Genomic DNA, 12691 nt, shown 5'->3' with positions numbered 1-12691 from the left:
ATCCTCCTGTCTCAGCCTCCCAAGCATGGGGATTACGAGCTTGTGCCACTACACCTGGATAAGGAGAAATCATTTTTTTTAATTGATGCATGTGTATCAGACCAGTAGTGTGTAAATTTTATACTGATGCTGCAGCAAAATATGCCAAGTTTAGTAGCTTAAAACAATGCTAATTTATTACATTTCTAGTGATTAAATGTCTCATATGGGTTTCACTGTAATAAAGTAATACATAAGCCCCTGTTCCTCTCTGGGAATGTTGGAAAATTGTCTTTATTGCTTCTTCATGCATTGTAAGAATTTTGTTTTTTTGTGGTTTTAAAACTGAAGTATCTGTTTCTTTGCCTGTTGCTTGCTGGGAGCCACCAACAACTGCTAGAATCCTTGGCTCCTGTCTTGGAAAATGGCCTCCGTGTTTCAGAGAAGCATAGAGGCATGTAATCCTTTTTATCAAGTCATCTCTCTGACTCAGTCAGGAAAAGTTCTCTGGTTTTCAGGATCCCTATGATTATAATGAGGCCTCTTGAATGATCCAGAATAATCTTTCTATGTAAAGGTCCATATCCTAATCACACTTTCAAAGTCCCTTTTGTCAAAGCACTTGCACAGGTTCTAGTGAGTAGAGCATAGACATCTTTAAGGAGCAATTGTTCTGTCTATCACAGGTGTTAGCTTTCTGTCCCATTTTCCAACTACTCTTTGTTGACTATAATACTGTTTGGCTCTTAGATCATATATCTTGAATTGCTGTCTAAATTCTGACCACTCAAATTAGACAGAATATTGGAAATTCAGATTCCACTCTGGAATTAAATTTTAAAGACCTGTCTTTCTTGTTTAGTGCTAAGACTAGAAACAGATCAGAGAGTTTTTTGTTTGTTTCTTTTTTGTTAGTTTTTGATGCTGAAAGAGTTCTGTCTTTGCATATTTGTCAGATTGTAGAGTGTAAGTTTTTGTACTGCTGCTGTAGCAAAATATTCCAAGTTTAGTAGCTTAAACCAAATCAATTTATTTTATTTCTCATGGTCAAAAATCTTATGAACATTTGCAATTTCATAAGGTTACCAGATTATTCCCAAGGATGTGAAAGGTTGAGAAGCACTACTTTAAATAACTCACATGTTCTTATCTCCTGCTATACTTAAAACCTTTAAATTCCTATTGTCTTCTTTTTTAATTTTATTTTTAAAATTTTTATTGGTGCATTATATTCATACATCATATTGGGGTAAAAAACTTGTGTGTACATATATGTACACATCACTGATTTAACCCCTATCCAATTCCCACCCCATTCCCTCCCCATCCCTCCTTCCCTTGCTTAGCTTAGTGGTTGGCTTCGATATGTTTAAGTACATTGTGTGTTTTAGAGATTTTCCCTCTCCCCCCACCCTTTCTCCTCCTTTAGGTTGTCTTGTTTGCTCCTCTATAGCATTTCCATTTTCATCTAGAGTTCCTCCTATGACCCATTTCTCCTTAGCTTTCACATATTAGAGAAAGCATCTGATTTTTTATTCTTTGTGACTGACTAATCTCACTTTCTTGAGATGAGTTATTGAGAGAGAATTTGATCAAGTAAATCTATTGCTAGGTACTAAGCTTTCCTTTTGTATCTGGTCACTTTCAAAAATAGATGTCACTCCTGGGGTCTGAATGTATATTTCTAGAATCCTGAATTCTCCAAGGTCAGGATGTAACTGCTAGTAAGGGGTAGAGGGTGCAGAGAATCCTTGGGTAGAAGGAAAGGTAGAAAAGTGCTTTTAAATGGCACCGTCTGTTCAAATCACTATGCTGATGAGGCAGAGAGAAACAGGAATTGAGGATTTGTGAATCCAAATTGTAAACTTGGCTTCATGGGGAGTTGTCAAAGCCTATGAATCTAAAAGTTTCCATTGGAAAGTCTGTGGGGTTAGATGAATTTCAAAGTACAACGGGCCATTTGATTTGGAGGCCTATGTGAAAGCAAATGTTACTTAAAGACAGTAATTTTTTAGTTTATTTTTTGTTAACACCATATCTGGGAACCAGGATATGTCTGTAACTAACAGCAGCCCACTGGGATGAAAGAATGACTGAACATAATAAGCTCAGGCTGTGATGTTGAGGATTTTCCTCAATGCATTCCTCCAGCCATCCAACTTCAAGGTAGCATATTAGAATTTCTGAGAACCTGGCACATAATTTTTCAAAAAACATCAAATTGATCTTAATAAATCTCTAAAAAGACCATGATTGCCTACATTATTTTTGTGTGTGTGGTACTGGGGATGGAACCCAGGGGTATACTACCATCAAACAATACCCCCAGCCCTAGTTTTGATTTTTTATATTGAAACAGGGTCTCACTGAGTTTGAAAGAGCCTCACTGAGTAGCTGAGGCTGTTCATGAACCATGATCCAACTGTCTCAGCCTCCCAAATGCTGGGATTACAAGTGTCCGCCACTATGCCCGGCTTGACTGCCCACATTTTATATACATATATGTATGCATTTATTTACTAGTGAAAAGTCCCCTTACAAGTCTTGGAAGCTTTCATGGGCTGAACTCTTTCACCCTGATGATTAGCATACTGATATTCTCATTTTCTCATTCTAATGCCCATGTTCACAGAAAAGAACAGAGTGCTTTGTACTCTTTTGGTAGGCTGTAGGGAAGTAACTATTGAAGGGAAAAATACACATATTAGTCATTTTTGCATCACTATGACCAAAATATCTGAAAAGAACCACATAGGGGAGGAAAGTTTATTTGGCTCATGGTGTCAGAGGTTCAATCCATAGTTGGCTGGCTCCAAGGCAGAAACAACATGCTGTCAGGGCTGGTGAAGGAAAGCTACTCAGATCGTGGCAGCTGGGAAGTGCACTGAGGGAGAGAAAAAGAGAGATAAAAGGAGAAGGAGAGGAGAAGAGTGAGGGAGGGAGAGAGAGAGTGAGAGAGAGAGCAAGAGAGATATTAGAGGATAGATATAGTCCACAAGGCCATGCTCCCAGGGACATATTTTTACAGCCACACTCCACATAGTAAATCCATTTAAGTTATTATTATTATTATTAGTAGTAGTAGTAGTAATAGTGGTAATAGTAGTACTAGGGATTTAACCCAGGGCCATTCTATCTTTGAGGTATATCCCCAGTCCCCCTGCTTCTTTTTTAAACAATGTCTTGTTAAATTTCTGAGGCCATCCTCAAACCTGTGGTCCTCATGTTTCAGCCTTCCAAGCATTGAGATATACCACCATGCCGACATAATTCATCAAATTACTAATCCATCTACAGAATAAGCCATTGATGAGATTAAGGCTGTCATGGTTGGATGATTCCACCTCTGATCATTGCTGTATATGGAGGAAATTCTAGATCTTAATCAATGACTATAAACTTGTGTTTCTACCTGAAATGTGCTGTGCTCCGAAACAAACACATTTATTTAAGCTATTTTAGGAAGTTGGAAAAGTAAAAGCACCATTTCCCTTGATCATTTCTTTTTTCTTTTCTTTCTTCCTTTTTTTTTTTTTTTTTTGGCTTTGGGAAGAAGCATCTCCACAGTGCTTAGCCCCACTGCTCCTGAGGCCGCTTTGCCTCCACTACAGCAGCATGTCCTTGGGCTGCCCATTGGACTGCATGAAAGGAACTCTATTAGCTTCCTTTAATACCCTGACAGGAGCAATCACTCTTGTAGGTTTTAATTAAAATGTTTAATTAAGCACAGTTATAACAGCAGAAAGTTAGCTCTCATCCTGGGTAAGTCCCCAGGCTTGAAGTTAAGGAGAGAGAGAGAGAGAGAGAGAGAGAGAGAGAGAGAGAGAGAGAGAGAGAGAAGTATATAGGCAAAAACTTTCTTGTTGTAAATAAGTTAAAGAATGTGCCACAGTGAAGTTATGGTTTGGATCTGAAGTGCCCCTTGAAGGGGCATGTGATGAATGCTTCTTCCTCAGCTGGTAGTGCTCTTGAAAGGTGGCAGAAATTTCAGCAGGTGGAGTCCAGTTGGAGAAAGTAGGTTCCTGGGGACATGCCATTTAAGGAGATACTGGAGTGTTGGCTCTTCTCCTCTCTCTCTCTCTCTCTCTCTCTCTCTCTCTCTCTCTGCTTCTGGTTGCCATGAGGTGAGTAGCTTTGCTGTACCATACTTTCTCTGCCATGATGTTCTGCCAGAGCTCCAAAGCAATCTGGCTAAGTCACCATGGACTGAAATCTCTGAAACCATGCATTGAAATAAGTCTTCTTCCGTTTAAGTTGATTTTCATAGGCATTTTGTCACAGGAAGTTGACTAACACAGTAGGAGAAACATTTAATTTTCTTTTCACCTGAGATTGGCCTTGGGATAAACTAGGAAGTATGTTTAGACTTTTGTATTCTTCTGTCGCTATTGTTCACATCCCCTCCCTCCACTTCTGGGTGTCCAGGATTTTTGCAGGCCTTCAAAGGTGCTTACAACATCTTATAAATTCTGTGTAGGACTCCATATTCTCCAAGTCTGGTGATGCATGCTTATAATCCCCATACTTGGAAGGCTGAGACCAGAGCAAAACAGGTTCAAACCCAGCCTCAGCAACTTTGTGAGACTCTCAGCAACTTAGTGATACCCTGTTTTAAATAAAATAAAGTAGGGCTAAAAGTGCAGACTGGAGGTAGAATGACCCTGATTTCTATCCCTAATAGCATGCATACACACACACACACACACACACACACACACACACACACACACTGTTCTCAAATTCTCTCCAATAATTACCATCCCCTTGAAACCCTATGTATCATATGTTCTTTCTTGCATGCCTCTGGTTTCTGCTAAAGGCTATGGCTCGGTCATGCTAATTTGCCATTGTGTTGATTCTCATAAGTCATCCTTTGACCTCATTGAAAAACATGTCTTCCAAAGGAACCCTTGCAGATTTTTCAATACAGAAAGCAAAATAAAGCCTTAAAAGGAGATTTTCTTTTGACCAAGAATATCCCATTGGTACTCTTAAAATCAGTTCAAATGTGATAATTTTAGAATATTCTACTCTGTATGAAGTCACTCAATGAAGACTTTCTCCATTCCCCTTCCTTGGCACTACTTTCTTTGCCACTTTATCCCAATGTTGATTATTACCTTTCCTTTCCAAAATCAATGATGAAGAAACACAAATAAACCACTGAGGTGCAAAGAAAAGATAGAGATGTAAGTGTACTGTTCTTCATCCTTGGCTTACAGGCTGGAGTGGTGATAATGAGATAGTTTCTCATTTATTAAAAACTTGTCTCAAAAAAGCTTACACATTAGAGTTCCACTGTGTAAGGAACCAATATCATGGTATTGAAGATAAAGATCAAGGTTTTGCTCACTACTTTCCATGTCCATCTCTAATGCTCTCTGCTTTGGTGGCTGACTTATGTAAGCTGTAAAAAATGTGCCGTGTGACCCAATCTGGCATCTGAGTGGTTTGGTCAGTAGAGAATAGGGGTGTATGTTTCAAGGGAAAAATAAGGTATGGATATCCATTCCTTTGATTTCTCTCTCTGTAGGGTCACTGTGTATTCTCAACTGAAGATCACAACTCCTAAGTAGCTCTTTCCAATAGTTCTTTCTAGCTTACTGTTACAGTAACTGTTCCTACTTGGGTCTGGGGATGGTAGCAGTGCTTTGGATTTACTTCTTCTGGGGGCTGCATTCGTTACACCTGTGGATTTCTTTACATCTGTCCTTGATTTTGTAGACAATACTTTCATTGCATTTTCCTCAAATTATCCCACTTGAATGTGTCATGTGTTTAGGATTTTGAGCGCTATAGTAGTAAAAAGATAGATAAATCTGGAAGGGGTGATAAATAAGCAGCTGCCTTGATGAAATTCAAGATGAGAAGTGGTCAGAGTTTTCTGATCATTATTGTATAAGAAAAACCATGATCCCTTCCCTAATTTTTGTCTTACATAGATTATGTCTATTTAAAGATAATATAAAAGGGCTATGGCACAGTGAAGGTATACCTTTCTATTATTTTCTACCACAAGTAGCCTAAAAGCATAGAAAAGCTCAGGAGTTGGGAGATTTCAAGTTATATCCTGGGCTCTACGAGCTGAGACTAGCATTTGCTCATTGATAAATTGGGATAATAATAGAGTATCTGCCAACCCTACCTCTCAGGTTTGTTGTGATAATAACATAAAATGATATCTCTGAGCACTCTAACTTGCTACTGGAAAAACCATAAGAAGTGCTTCTAAGACTGAGTGATAATAGGTCCCAGAACACTGTAGCTGTGTGAGCCCTTAGGAAAGAACTTTGTCCCTACAGTGAGGGCTGGCCAGGACTGGTTAGGTACAATCCACTCCAGTGTCTCCTTTCCCATTCCTCCTTTGACCTGCTTACTTTTTCTTAGGGGGACACATTATAGGGCTGTGCTGGCATACTCAGTGATGCTTTCAAAGGAAAACTCAGAGAAGAATTACTGGAGTTCTATTAATCAGCCATGCTTTAAAAATAGCAGCCAAGACTAAGGAGTGCTTATAAACCTTGCTCCAGAAACTCAAATATGGAATAAATTATTATACACATTACAGTCACATTAAATTCCAATGTGAGCCTGTGCCCTCCTGAGTTCCCTGTTGTGCCTTTTCCACTCAGTACCACCAAGGCCACCTTTTACCCAGACCTTCTTTAGTTCTTGACATCAAAAATGCTGTGAATTCTGTGCAAGAATCAGAAACAAATGTCTTTACTTTATTTCCAGGATCCTCTGCCTTTGCCTTCATCCACTGTCTAATTCTTCAGATATCTAATTCTTCAGAATTCTGTAAAGGGATTTATCAGGTTACAGTTCTAAGTAAGAAACATTCAGATGCAAGGATTATTACGGAGAAATAAAAATGGCAGGGGTCAGTTTTGGGAAACACTGTCTGCTTTCAACACCTCTTTTTCAGAATAGGTTATTGGGACAAATAGTTCTACTACTTCTAAAAGTTAAAGAAGGCCCTTCTAAATTATTTTCACAAGAAAGTTTTTTTTTTCTTGCAGAAGAAGCAGCAGGAAAATCAGAATGCACAACATGTTGCCCAGTAATGTTTTCTGCTTTAGGGGTTTATTTAAAATATATTTCTTCTTTAAAGCCCATTTGGAGACTTGCTGCTGCTTGCTTTGTCTCCCAGCAACGTCAAAAGAGCCGATGGGAATGCTTTTTTTTTTTTTACTTCTTTTTCTTAACGTATGCTTTCACTCAAGGGGAAAAAAAAAAAAAAAAAAAAAAAAAAAAAAAAAAAAAAACAACCTCTACAACTTCTAAACCAGTTCCCAAAAATAGACCCAGAGAGAAAGAGAAACCAAAGCAGCCTATGTACCCTTTCTCAAGGGAGCAATTACAACCTAAAAGAGAAGACTGAGAGAGTACATGGCTCCTAGAAACAGCCTGAGTGCAGAGGCACCTCCCTTCCTACCTCCTACTTCCCACCAGCCACAGACCACACTGCAGCTCCAGCCGTTGAACAGGGTCCTGAGGAGACAGGCATGTCAGGACTGCCAGATGAGTTCTGGACATCCGTCAAGGTTACCTAGAGATACAACTAAACTCTTGAAGGAGTCTAATACCAGTCATGTTGTGGATAAGGAATGTCCTTGAAAAAGCTCATGAATTAGCAATACAAAAATATTTAGAGGTGAAATAATGGAAATGAAAGTAATCTCATCAGTTTGTAGATCTGATGATGGATTGATAATTTGAATAGATTTACTGGATAATAATGCAGGCAGGCAGGGAATGGCTGGCAGAGATAAATCACTGGAGGTATGGCCTTGAGGATTATATATGCCCCTGGGTGATCAGTCTGTCTGCCTGTTTGTCTCTCTTTCTACATGCCATGTGGCTGTCTTGGAGTCAGCCGACTATAGACTGCGCTTTTAAAACCATGAGCCCCAATAAATCTTTCCTCCTCTATGTTGTGCTTGTCAAATATTTTATTCACATCAACCAAAAAGCGAACTAAAACATATTTTCTTTTTCTACATTGACCCAATAAGGCATTCAGGGCAGGCAGTGTGCTGGTCACTGGTATTGTGACGAGGAATAACTTTCAGTAGTTTAAATAAGTGCTCCAGCGTCATCTTTTAGTGTTTTCCTGTATGCAGTGGGTGTCCCAGTCTTATCAGATTGTTTCAGATTTCTGAGTTCTGTTGATCTTATTTTTATTTTTGACGCTTGTCCTCTCAACTAGCTTCATTACTCCCTCCTTCTTTATCACCAAGTGCGTTTTCTCCATCGTCTATCCCTGGCTTACTTCTGCAGGTATGTCCCACATATGTGTTCTCAAAGAACACAATATTTCTCCTTATGCTGGGATTTAATCCCTTAATGTTTTCTCTTTGTTTCTCTCTGACTAGATTGTCAGATCTATAGGAAAGATACTTTATTATTATTTTTTTAATCTGTGTCTTGTAGTCTTCAGCATTGTGCCTACTGCTAGGAAGGCATGTGACCATTACTTGCTTACTTTTTATTAAGCTGTTAACTCCAGAAACTGAATTTCTTGCTTTAAATAGGAAAGGGAGACCTATAAATATCAATGGTACTCTATGAAACTGTCCAAATCTCAATTTTATCAGCTATAAATTGAGGATGGTAATATATTTTATAGAAAAATCTAAGAATAAAATATGTATATGTTATACCTATTATCTGGCTAAGTAAAAATTCTTTTTGGATATTGCTTGCATCTTCTGTTCCCACTGAGAGATGGGGTGCTTTAATTGCTATTTGTGGAGTAAACATTCTTATCATTAATACCAGCCTTTTTATACCACAGCCTCCAAATTTTTCTAATTTTTTAATCACATCATCACTTCCTTTATCAAGATTTCTAAACTCACCACCTAGCCATAAAGGTTCTTAAGTGAGAATTGGGAATAGTACTTTTGTGACACAAGTTAAGAACCCAGGGTCTGGGATCACGCTGTCTGAAATTGAGTTTTTGCAAGCTGTCATTTTCCTCTGAGCCATAGTGTATGCATCTCTGAGCAGGTATTGTGACATGTCCTATTCTCGAAGGTCACCATCTTCTTTTCTAACAATCCATATTCTTCACTCTTAAATCTGCCTGTTATCTGCTTAGGAACATGCAGGTGCCTACTTCTTTTTCCAGGTGTGCCAGAGGCACCCAAGACAGTTGGTAGCTAAGTGGGTGAAAAACCAAGGAACCAACAGAGGAGAGATAGTGGTTGACAGAGTTGTAACAAAGGTTTATCATTGTCTGAGAGATCTAGAAGAAGTTTCTACTTCTCAAATACCATTATTACAATTCTAGAATTGCAGATTCCTATTGCTATACAGCAAATGTTCAACTCATAAAAGTACATCTTAGAATAACATGACTGCTGATATAAGAGAGAGGTTGGAGCTTATATTTGTCCAGTGGTTCTTAGCTGAAAGTGATTCAGAAACACATGAATTGCAGGTCTTGAGGTCCTGGTTTAGGAGATCTTTTAAAAGGCAAAATATTATGTATTTTTAAAAAACCTTTCTTGGCAATCCTGCTGGATATTTTATAAAGTTGTCTACTTTCCCCTTCTCTGAGGAAAGTCTCTGACTGGTGAAAACTCCTGGCTTTGGAGAGCAATTTATTATTATTTTTTTTACTGGTGCATTGTAGTTTTAGCCATACATTTTGATGAGGTACAAGATGGTAGAGGCATACATACACACATCACTTATTTAGCCCTTGGAGAGCAATTATAACCCTGAGAAAAAAAGAGCCAAAAGTGATACACTTCCAGATATATATCTGGGCACAGCCACCTACACACATTGGTATCAGATGGCATCTCTTCTTTTGCAGTGGGGAATTCGCCAACTGTGAACCTTTGAGTATGGTGGCAATGAAGTGATTGTGATCCCATCTCCTCGGCCTGTGAGGAGGACGGGAGGAAGCAGCCTTCTCTTAGCTCCACCATTGCATGCTGGGATACACTTCCATAATAAAGCTCTCTCAAGCACAAAATGTGCATCTAATGGAATGTCATTTTTCAGGGCAGATAATTCACATGTAAGCACAAAATCTTTACTTTATTGCTTTATATCATGAAATACAACTAAGTCTGAAGATTGATAACTCTAGTTAGCCCTCTAATCCTAACTCCAGAGATTAATATTGGGCATTAACTCCAGCTTTGTCTTCTGATACTAACTCTAGGTACTGGTTTCCTGAGTGCCGATAGGGTATCCTTGAATTTATTCTGTGGCTTATTCTCAAAGTCAGTCCATCATTCTCATGTGTGTTTGGATTATCTTCAAGTGGTCAGTTGGGTGGGCTTAACCTCAGACCTAGAGAGGACAAATAATGTTTCTTGATAGCCCAGAGATGGATGAAGCTGGAAAAGAAGTAATCATGAGATATAGTCTCACTATTTCAAACCTGAAAAAGGAGTTTGGGAAATTGTGACTGCAAAAGTAGAATTTCCAGGTTGTCTTCCATCAGGTGATCACTGATGTATTTATTTCTCTGATTAATGAACTTTCCAAATTAACCTCCACTCTACTCTGTAATTGCGATTAAGGTTTCAAAAATCACTTAAGCGTATGTTGCTGCCACTCCTGAGCCCATTCCAGCCGGATGGCCAGCTCCCTGTGCTGATTTCACAAAGATAGTGCCAGTCTCCTGACCTCTAAATTTACAATTAATTATTGCATTCAGCACCCAAATTACCCCCAGTTTCCATGTGCCTGGCTTTATCTCTCCACACACACACAAGCTTGGCTTTTAATTAAAGGCCCTCCAAATTAAATGAAAACAAATTCAATTATTACATCTCATTGGAACAGCTCACAGCATATCCTGACAGCATTTATCCAATAGCCAACCTAGGGAAAGCTCAGCTCCCACAACTTAAATTAATGTGCCCAGTAAATGATTTTTCTTATCATTGCTTGAACAGGTTTTTTGCCACTGGGTCAGCCTTAGCTGTGGTCTTTGCTGTCTCTGGAAAAAAAAATTATGGTTTAATACAATTTCTTTTTTTCTCTATCTTTTCTGATCTCTCCCTTCTTCTTATTCTCCATTTCCACAAGGAAGGAGAATGGACTCATGTTATGTGCCCTCTGAGGATAGGAGATAATTACTCTCCAATCTCCACAGGTTTGGAGGTGCAGCTCAGATAGGCACCCCTAAAATTTAGATTTTATCCAAAGCACTTAGGGATATCCAGGGAACCATGTGTCTGTTCCTGGCTCTCCAAGCAGCCTGAAGTTTAGAGGAATGTGCACTGAGTTGCGATTATTATTATGATATATCATAACAATAATCATAATAATAACGTGTTTATTGAGAACTATAATGTGCCATGCAGTGCAGACAGCATGCAATTAGACACAGTTTCTACCCAGTGGACCTATTATATAAGAGGAAGCAATGCAAGCCCCAAACAAAAGGAACAATAGAAAGGAACTGCAGAGAGAGCAGAGAAGGGAGGGAACAGTTTCTTTCCTGATTAGTGACCAGTACAGGTCTCTTTCCTTCCTTGCCTGGGACACATTGCCTGGGTTGAGATTTCTCCAAAGTGTTCTTTTGGGTGGGAAACTCTCTAAATATGTGGCAGGTTGGGTCTGGAGTTAGAAGGGCTTGAAGAAAAAGGAAATGAGGTTGGGAAGCAGGGAACTGGATCTTTTTTTCTTTTTTTTTTCTGCTGTAAGACTGACATCATCTAATCTCAAACAAGCTCAGAAGTTTCTTGGAAATGGGTACAAAGCACATGTTGTCATATCTGCTACTGGCCCTAGGCACCACCATGGAAATTCTGGAACCAGAATGTGCAAAGAGACATTGGTGAGTGGAGAGGCTGGAAATAGAGTTGGGCAGATTTGCGTGAAGACAAGTAATCCACTGGTTTTCTATATGAGGGTGCCCTTTCCTTTATGTTGACTGGATTTGTCTCATATCCTATGTTGTGAGAAGAAAGATCCCATTGCATATTAGGACAGAAAAAAAAAAAACATGCAGATCAGCAGGGAGATCACAGCAGGAGAAAGGAGTGTGGGTAGTGGAGAATGAGCTGCAACCCCAAGCCTGTGACTGCTAGACACTGTCTGCCTAGTGTTTCATATGCCTTGAAATTCAGCCCACACTCAGCAGAAGTGGGTTTCCTGGAGAACTCTGCTGAGCATCTAAAACTCTGGGAGAGGGACATTGTGTTTCTGTGCTGAATACTTATGCGCCTTTCTGATTTCATCAACCAGCTGGAAGAGCCAAGTGTTTGGGGGAAAACAAGATTCACAGTTTTTTTTTTTGTTTGTTTGTTTGGTTTTTTTTTTTTTTTTTTTTTTTTTTTGCATTCTTGGTTTAGCAAGCAACCTTAATGGCTACGTTTTGCCCTGTGGGTAGGAAGCCCTGTGGAAACCTGCTTGGGTTGAATACAAAAGGAATGAAAGGTTCTCTGAAGGTATTATCTAAATGGAGCATGAAAACATGTACATAAGAGAACTCTAAAATGTCAAGTGATGATTCCTATAATTTCTACATATGTTTATGATTTTTCTTACCGTATTGGGTAGCAATTATCTGTCTGTCTTATTCTGTTCTAGACTAAGTTTTGTCAAAGCAGGACTGGTACCTTTTTTTATTTTTAAACTTCTGAATCCCCCCTACCCCAAATTAGCCATGCCTCAGGCATTTGGCAATGTGTGTCTATCTTTTAGTCAAATGAAATAAAAGCATAATTCAAATGAC

At 39.0% G+C, this 12691-nt stretch overlaps 1 protein-coding gene and 1 pseudogene across 3 annotated transcripts in view; one reads left to right on the top strand and one right to left on the bottom strand.

The window, feature by feature from the left end:
• Positions 1-12691, top strand: part of OPCML (opioid binding protein/cell adhesion molecule like) — a gene marked incomplete at both ends in the record, with an annotated part of 1238220 nt that overhangs the window by 129860 nt on the left and 1095669 nt on the right. The gene's annotated exons all lie outside the window — the stretch shown is intronic.
• LOC308272121 (UDP-N-acetylhexosamine pyrophosphorylase-like) overlaps positions 8955-12691 on the bottom strand; it is a 40432-nt pseudogene continuing 36695 nt past the window's right edge. The window contains exon 4 of the transcript in view: positions 8955-9146. The product of the transcript in view is annotated as a UDP-N-acetylhexosamine pyrophosphorylase-like (transcript). The remainder of the gene's footprint in view (positions 9147-12691) is intronic.

The sequence above is a fragment of the Muscardinus avellanarius genome (assembly GCF_963383645.1).
Source record: "Muscardinus avellanarius genome assembly, chromosome: 1".
Classification (NCBI taxonomy): domain Eukaryota; kingdom Metazoa; phylum Chordata; class Mammalia; order Rodentia; family Gliridae; genus Muscardinus; species Muscardinus avellanarius.
Note: the sequence above shows the minus strand (reverse complement) of the source record. Positions and strands in the feature narration are given on the sequence as shown.